The sequence below is a fragment of the Pezoporus flaviventris genome, unplaced genomic scaffold (assembly GCF_033815535.1).
Source record: "Pezoporus flaviventris isolate CSIRO_AGI_PZ_B2104156 unplaced genomic scaffold, CSIRO_AGI_Pfla_v1 ptg000054l, whole genome shotgun sequence".
NCBI classification, from domain to species: Eukaryota; Metazoa; Chordata; class Aves; order Psittaciformes; family Psittacidae; genus Pezoporus; species Pezoporus flaviventris.
The window spans coordinates 5,326,014-5,335,039 of record NW_026892602.1 but is presented as its reverse complement, the minus strand read 5'-3'; the positions used below and the strand labels follow the sequence as shown (position 1 = coordinate 5,335,039).

The 9,026-nt window shown below is 37.9% G+C and overlaps 1 long non-coding RNA gene across 1 annotated transcript; it reads right to left on the bottom strand.

Moving 5' to 3' along the window:
* Positions 1-228: 228 nt before the first annotated feature.
* On the bottom strand, positions 229-7,695 carry LOC133277325 (uncharacterized). The gene is made up of 3 exons (XR_009746153.1): positions 5,524-7,695; positions 2,207-2,414; positions 229-455 (listed from the first exon to the last, which is right to left on the bottom strand). It is a non-coding gene; the product is annotated as an uncharacterized LOC133277325 (long non-coding RNA).
* Positions 7,696-9,026: the final 1,331 nt, after the last annotated feature.

The window sequence follows — 9,026 nt, the reverse complement described above, 5'->3', positions numbered from 1 at the left end:
TTCTTAGGCAGTCGTAAATTAAACAGCAGCATTTTACAAAAGAGCTCCATAAAGAGTAGGTGATTGGAAGATGCTGCAGGTTAACATCTGAATAGAGAAACTACCACCTAGCCCAGGAATGACAGTAACAGATTAAAAGAAATATTCAATAATATCTATCATATTTTAAAAAGAGAGAACTCCTTACCTGCCAAAGGAGCTTGGGAGAATTAATCTGTCTGTGTCAAAAAGACTGAGAACAAGTGAAACAGGATGATAATGATTGCCAGGATCTTACTTGCCTGGAGAGATAATATTGGACAACCAGTTTAACAAGGCAGGTGCCAAAAATCCTCTTGCAGATGCTATGGAGAAGCTTTCAAATACAAGAATGTACAAGGACCCGCATCATCTTGTCCTCTATATTTTCTGAGTTGCTCATTAAACCAGGGAAACCTCCAGCGAGGTGTGATGACCTGAAAACAGACAGGAGGTAAAGAATCAATGTTTTAAGTAAACCAGCAATTATAAAAAGATCTACAGCTTCTTCCATTGTAATCAGGTATATCACCAGGAGTGGCATAAAGCACCTAAATTGGAGAAAGAGCAGAGGAAGGGGAAGTGGGGGGGGGAAAGAAGTTCCCTTGGGAGATAACCAATAGGATGCTTAGTCTGTGTAGAGGGCAAAAGGTTAAGTGAAAATGAGATGAAGGAATGATCAGACATAGTCAGATCAGAGGCAGTTAAATAAAGGAATGTACTAACCTAAGATAAATGTGAAGAAGCATGTCTGTGCTGAGTGTGTTGGTGTAGCAGTTCAGAACCTGAGAGGAGGAAATCCCTGTTCCCAGTCCATATCAGTCGTAGCTGAAGCACTTCCCAGCAAAGAAACAGAAGGGCTAACGGCTTCCTCTCTGCTACTCCAATAGTGTAAAAGGACATTAAAATGCTTCTAATTACATCTACGCCTTTTGCAGGTCCCTATTTACTGCTGGTGTGATAGAAATCATTCTTAGTGGTGAGAAAGGAAGCTAGGCCTGTGCTTCCTTTGTCTGTGGTATTGAACAATGACACCGTTTAAAGAGTATGGACACAGAAGTACTGGTAAGTACTCAAAAGCTACAAGTGCTAGTTGCTGCCACTTTTTATGAGTCAAAAAGCATGGGTTTCCATAACAATAAACAGCATTAGGTTTAAAGATGTGCATAATATAGCAAATAAATGCTTCAGACAGTCTATGTAAAACTTCATTAAATATTTTGTTAAATCTCCATTCTTAGCCTTCTCAACAAAAATAGCCTGGGTAACTGACAGCACCAGAAAAGGTCAAGTATCTCTACTGACCAGGTCTGGAAAGGACCACAAAAATTTTGTCCAAAAGCCTTTGGTGGTTTACAGCCTTTAAACATATCTAAGAATGGCCTTAGATTTCTAAACCCCAAGATGAAAGTTCAAATTCTTAGACCTCTTAATTTAGAGGTTAGTATTTTTTCTGCTTCCTCAGGAGATTATTTAACATACAGACATAATATTTAACATATTTAGCATATTTAACAATTAGAACTGGGAATTACAAAGTTGGAGCTGGAGTACCCAAACTGGATTTTTGAAAAGAAATTTTTGTGCTCTCAACAATTTTGGTGTTACAACAATTTGAGGAGAGAAGTTGGTGTGTGTTCTTTTCAGAGTTTGATTAGTCACAGAACTCATTAAGTCTAGCTGAACTTATCTTTAAGACTAACACAGATCCCACATATATTTATGTCAACTCTAAGCTACAATGAAAGAAGTGTGAGTCTGTAAATGAGGAGTTTCAAATGAAAGAGGTGGTTGAAGCATTTTGACCTTATTCAATGAAGGTCAGTTTTCCTTGAATTATACCTGTTTCTGTGTCTAGCATTTCAGTTACCTTCCAAGTGTCTATCAACAGTTTGTAAGTGGCATTCAACAATGAAGAAGAAAGCAAGCTGCTCACAAAACTCCCCTCTTATGCATGCGATAAAAAATAGAGTTCCACAGGAAGAGACAAAAGAGCGTTTGGGTCTCAGTCATCTGTGCCTATGGGAAAGGAGTGGTGAAGAGAGGCCAACAGCTCCGGGAAACAGGGGTAGGAGGGGTGAGTACAAATCAGCTTTATGAGCTAGCAAATGATGGATGGCTAAATGCCAGCTGGGAGCATTGCATACAATTGAGTTTGCATTGTTGCGATTATTAAAGGTTATTTTACTTTTAATTTTTTGTGGTAGGTGTTCTTACTCCTTCCTTACAGAAACCCTTGATTTTCACTTGCTAGATACTCAGATGCACTTGTCACATCCAAAAGGTGATTTTGGTTCTCAGATGCCAGGAAACCTTTCGACTGATCAAAACACAGCTGCACAGGCTTGCTTGATCTATTAATGGGTGCCACAAGTCTGGGGTATGTCTGTCTATACCTGTGAAAATAGATATAATTAATATAACAGATATCATAAGTATATGCAAATCCAGGTGGTAAAAAATGACTTATAGTAAGACAAGGTTTTCAGTTGCCAAACCAAATCAAGATATCAGAATCACTTAATCAAGCATATACAATGTGCACTCAGACTGCTGCTGTTGCAGGGACATCAGCAATCTCTTAATCTATTTTATTTTACATTAAGCTTGCTTTTTTAATGAAAAATCTTAAGAGACACAGTTTTTTTTTTAAACATACTTCCAGGCTGTTACCTTTCCACAGCCTTTAAAATGCTTTTTCCATTATTTCTCACAAGTTGCTTGGACTTAAGAAGTCAGACTGTAGGACTACATGAGTTGCTGTTTAATGGACACTGATCTTAGGTATTAAAACAATAAATGAGCAACTTTCTGTTTCATATAAAATGCTTTCCGTGTAAGAGAACAGAATGTTTTCTTATGGGTAATCTTTTTATCCATTACAGAAATACATACCGCTCCTTTTACTAACAAATAACAGAGAGTGGCAATATCTTCAGTATGCTTGATTATATTAATACATTTTATATTACGATTTTATCTTCTTCACTCTGACATTTATTTCTACTTTAATGAGACAAAATGCCTGTCCAGGAGCTCTTGACTTTAAGTGCATTCTTAACATCAGCATATTAGCTGTCACATTCAGGCTAATAGGCTTAACTTCCCTGTTTGGGATCTTTGTTAAACAAGACCCAGCCCCCCTGATTTTAAAAAATTGATGTAAACTTTCACTTTAGTGGCACTGGAAAGACAATAATGCTGCTTCATCATCATCATCATATGAACACTCGTTATTATTGTTTGCTCCCAAATATCTTTATTTGACTCTTCTTGCAATAAAAGATATTGAACAAAAAGTAGATTAAGAGAGATTTTGAAGTCTTGATTTGCAGCAGTTCATTCTGAACCCTTCATTTTATTCAGTTTCGTACCATGAGGGCAAATGATTGTAGCTTTCATCATGAGCTCAAGCATTACATTTTAGCACACTGATCTTAAGTGCATGCAGATGAGTGTAACATCCTTTTTTTTTTTTTTTTTTTAAGACTATTACAAGGCCCACTGTAAGCATATTAATGGCATTTTTTCATAACCATGGGTAATTCTGAGCAATGTTTCAAGGGACTTCTGGTTCCTCTCAATCTAGATGAAGCAATTGCAGGTTTTGAATATTTTTTCAATTCTGACTCTTAAATCACATTAGCATGTATTGCATTATCAGTGCAAGGGAAATCATAAACGAAAATATGCAGCTGATGTGATCTGGTTTTAAGAACAATTTAGAATCAGATTCCTCATTAATTATGTCTATTTTAATGGAAGGAGACAAAACCATTTACATGGCATTTAGACAAGAGTCCCATCCTTTTCTTCCCTCTTAATCCAAAACAACTCTGTGGGATTTTGAGTTTTTGTAAAAATCAAAACAAAACAAAACAACCCAAACCCAAACCCAATGGTGACAGATTTTCTGTATATACCTTATTTTTTTATTTACTTTTTTTTTTTCTCACTAGAAGGAAGTTGAAATACAGTGGTTAAAATTCCCTGTGGATTTGATCTTTGCTCATTGTTGACCAAAGGGCTGTTTCTACCTTTCTCGGTGACATGGAGTGTGTCTCAGTGGGTCAGAGGTACCAGTGTCAGAGAAACTGAATGCACTCTTGAGGAGTGTTTCTGTATTCAAGCTGCCTTTCAGTGGTTATGGTATTTCTGACTTCTTACTCTTTTCTTGTGAAACTGGGAGATAGTGGTTGTTTGCTTCCTTGTTTGCATGTATGAGGAAGTGAGAGAAAAAAAAAGATAAATTCCATCTGCCTGGTTGATTTGGCATTTTCAGCTCAGTTTCTCACTTTCTCCTGAGGAATACTCCAGGTCTTCTCACTAATATACACTGCTTAAGTGCTGGACATATGCTACAATAACAACAATTACAAATTATTAGCCTAGTGGGGTGAACGAATAACACCAATTAGTTATGGTGATGATGTTTCCATGACAAACTCTGGCCTTATGGAGTTGTTCATTTTTAAGCCTAAAAGCTTTCTGATATCTTTTGTCAGGCAACAGTATGACTTGACCACCTCAGTTATTAAATCTCTTCACTGATGCACACAGTCATGGACTGTGTGCCTACTTCAGCCAAAATTTCAATCAACACCTAGTGCAGAACTAAGTTTAGGCTTAACTGTAAAGACTTAGTCATAATAACTCAGATTTCCTGATGAATACTTATTAAATAATTTCATTGCCTATTTCCTGAGGAAACTCTAAAAGAGATGTTGGTGTGCACATGTACTTGGTTACATACTGTCAAATCAAACCCTGGTTCAGAATAACTCCAGGCTCATTAGCCTCAGTCATCAAATACAGCAGACCTCCTGACATGTCTAAACTTAAGCTTAAGTAACATTCAGAATAAAAACATTTTATTGAGCTGAGAGTTAAATTGAGACATGCTTTTGTCCAGCCACAGAGGACAATGCTTCTTGCTGAAGGAATATGTAGGTATGTGCAAAAGACTAAAATATTTGGTGTCATAACATTACTGCTAGAACTGAGTATCTATGAACATAATTCTCAATCTGTTAACATTAAGCTGTTCCTCCCAGCACTCTAATAAGTATTACAGTAACACTGAACAGCATAAGATTAGTGTGATTTTAAAAAAGCTTTACATGTGCTTAAAATTTAAACCGTATCGCACCAGAGACACCAGTAATTTTGAAGGCTCTTTATGCTTCTCACCCTTCCTTTGCTAACACCAACAGTTCAGTGAACAAACCAACATTTTAATCTTTTTTTTTTCTTTTTTTCTTCCTCTCTCCACCACATCTTGACTGTAGAGAGAATGCAATTACATAATCATGCAGCAGATCATCAGTAAACTTTTCAGGTCTGCTGAAACAAAATCCAGAGGTCCACGTGTTCACTGAAATAAACAGGTATCAATGAGTTTAGGATGATTCACGTTGTCTGCGCCATGTTCTGTCAGAAGGGATAGATGCTCTTCATCCACTCTGGTATAAAAATCAGACACATCAGTATAAAATCTGGACTTACCCCACAATTTACTGCCACATTTTCCATTCTGCAGCTGACCTGTTATAACCCATCACTTGCAGACAAGGAAAGGAAGCAGAAGGCAGTAATGATCCAGAAGTCTTCCAGACCTTGTGAGCTGTGTTTCCACAGTCAGAAATTTTCAGGGAGAGACAGATAAGTGTTTTGTTAAATTAGGGACTTAAAAAAGGAAAACGACTGGGGAAGTCACAAGTCGAAAGGACGGTGACTGCTTTTGTAAAACTCCTAACTGGATCACCAAACACAATCACCAAGTGCCCAGCATTCTTTACTGGATGTTAACTCACCAAGATGTTTCTCCACACACATTTAATACTTCTTGTAACCCATGTTTTTTTTTCAAAGAGCACCCTTCACAGTCATTAGCACACTTGGTAAGAGTTGGAGGCCTGGCTGCAAAAAAGCACTTTCACAGTGTTGTACAGTTGTTCTTCCTCCCTAATGTCTCTGTAATAGGCAGTTCAGCGCAGCCACTAGAGCTTACACTTATCTCATTTTCTTGCCCACTGATGTTTATGTAACAGTGATGTCACTGCTAGATTATGTCAGTCAGTAACATCTTGGAAACAGGAGGAAAAGAGACAGACTTGAAATGCTCAAATGAATTAATAACAATATGAATATTCGTATTGCCTTTTGACAAGAGGTTATAGTAGTTCAGAAATGAAGAGAGGGTCTTAAAGCTTCGTTGATTTGGCACCTCAGTGGAGTTAGTGCCTTGGAGCATTAAAAAAAAGGAATCAGACTGATAACTTTTACTAAAGTAATGAGAGGTAGGTCTGACAATAGAATCCTGTATGTACTTCAGCAAGTCAAAATCTTATCTAGTTGGTGCATACTGTATAAAATACCATTTTTTTAAAGCTTTTGGTTTGTTTTCATTCTCAAATTTCCAAATATTTGACAAGTTCCTAAACCTGCTGTAAAAATACCCAAGTCACAAGACAGCCAGATAAAAATCTGTTCATCGTAAAAAGGGAAGGGTGTAGGGTGGGGAAGGAAAGGTTTGTTGGTAAGCTTGCTACACTACTAAAACGTGTAGCCACAGCCTGGAGCTAAAATCAGCATTCATGTGAAGTTCCTGTTTATTACAGTATATGAAGTATATTCAGCAAAACTGTATCTTGTTTTTGAAGGAGATGCACCCTAGTAATCAACATGTAAGACTGGAGAAATACAAGTGATAAAACCAGTCCAAAACTATGCTTTGTCCCCTTTGGAGTTTCTCGACAACATATTCTTAATTGAAATAAGCAATAATATAGGAGAAAAAGGATGAGGAGAAACCACAAAGGCTTTTATCAAGATGAATCCAGGCCCACCCTGACTTGTCTAAATCTATATAAAGAAAATGGTCTGCAAGTCACTCTGAAAGTGATGGGAGCCCATGCTTCAAACACGTGTCTTGAAAGAATGTCAGAAATCTTGTTCCTCTTTTGGCTGCGGTTACAGATGCTTTCTCCAGACAGTGGCCTCACTAGTTTCAATTGTCTGGAGTACTCAAAAATACATTTTCCCCTGGAAGATGGTCTGCATATGCTTACAATAAACATTAACTAAATCAAACGACTTTCACTTCAGGATAAATACTTTCAAGGAAGTCTGTTAGAGACACTTATAGTAAATTGCAATTAATTAGTTTTTCCAATCTACTTAGGTTGTACTAATAAACACAATCACTTCTAACATACTCAGGTTAAATTCTGCTGCTCCCAATATGCCTGCAAAGGCCCAAGGTAAAATGGAGATATTCTGTTGCAGGAACACATGGAAGGTGCTTTAGGACAGGTGAAGAATCCTGCAGTTCTTCTGTGTCTCTGAGCTCTGCTGGCTAAGAAACAACCTGGAGAAGCTGTCTGCACTCACTGCCAGACAGTAGCCCTGGTGCTTGGGCTGAAGCCGGGCAAATCCTGCAGCTTTCTGGCCACAAAATAGGTAAGTTACATAGCATGAAAACTCCCAGGTCTGCAAAGCCAATGAAACCACATTTTCCTATAACCGCTGCTTCCCCTTTTTACACTTTACCCACTTGTAATAGCCAGTTGTAAATGATACAATAGTATCTCTAGAGTTGGGAACTAGAGATATGGTATATCTAGAGATAATAATATATCTAAAAATGGATTCTAGAGAGTAGAGATTTTCTTATGCTTCTGAGCATAACCCAACACCAAGAGGTCCACAGCCTTGATGGGATGTTTCAGGGCATTAGTGGGAGGACAGCAGTCACAGTAATCCTGTCTGCTCAGCACCTATCTGCTAAGCAAAAAGATAGAAGTGAGAATTAGAATTATGCCTATACCACAATTTGAAAACAGTAATGTTGCCTCCAGCATTTTGAATTTGGTCACTGTAAAATCCCTAGATACAGCAGAACAAAGCTCATGGTAATTTGCTCTCCCAAGTCCTAAATAGTACTGAAATACAATCCAATTATTTTTAGACATTATCTTCTCTATTTTTGTGTAACTTTTCTTAACAACTTTGAATACCTAAAGAAGTACTGCAGCAGACCATGAGGCTTAGACCTAGCTGAGAAACCTGTATACATCCCATAAATCATATGATTCCACAACTCATTAAGTCTAATTTATGGCATATGCAATTAAGCACCTTTGAATTGAACCCAGGTCTCTTGAGATAATAACACTTAGAACTTATATAGGGCTTTTCATCTTCAAAGTGCTTTACAAACATTAACTAATCAACAACATAATAAGACATGAAAGGCCAATGTACTTACCCATAGTGCTGCATAACCTCCGTATAATTCAGATTTTGATGATTTTCAATGCAAGATCCAAGCTGGGTGCACAGACAGGCTTTACTTGTGTTCTCCTTCACAATCAGGAAGCATGACTTTACAAAGGATATACATATCACATATACCTGAATCCCAGAGTATTTTCCTTCTCTGCTATTGCTGAGTCAAAAGAAACAACTCCCAGAAATGAAGGAAAGTATGGAAAAGAGCAGCTCACAGCAGTCTATCAAGAGTGTTTGAGTTTCTGGGACTTTGGAGCCAGAGTAATGCAGGAAGGAGCGCCTGGAGAATTATCTGCACCAGATTTTTGGCACCACCTAAGTCCATATCCTTCCCAAGGTAAATCTAATGATAATTGGGTCAAATTCTTCAAAGTCTCTAGGGACTGACTAAACTGTCAGGGAGAAGACGCTACTTCAGCTCAGATAAATTTTCCTGGTAAAACCTACAATATTTTCTTAGAATCATAGAAAAGTTAGGGTTGTAAAGAACCTTAAGATCATCTAGTTCCAAGCCCCTGCCATGGGCAGGGACAATTCACACTAGACCATGTTGCCCAATGCTCTGTCCAACCTGGCCTTGAACACTGCCAGGCATGGAGCATTTATCACTTCTTTGGGCAACCTGTTCCTGTGCCTCACCACCCTCACAGTAAAGAACTTCATTCTTATATCTAACCTGAACTTCCCCTGTTTAAGTTTAAACTCATCACCCAGTC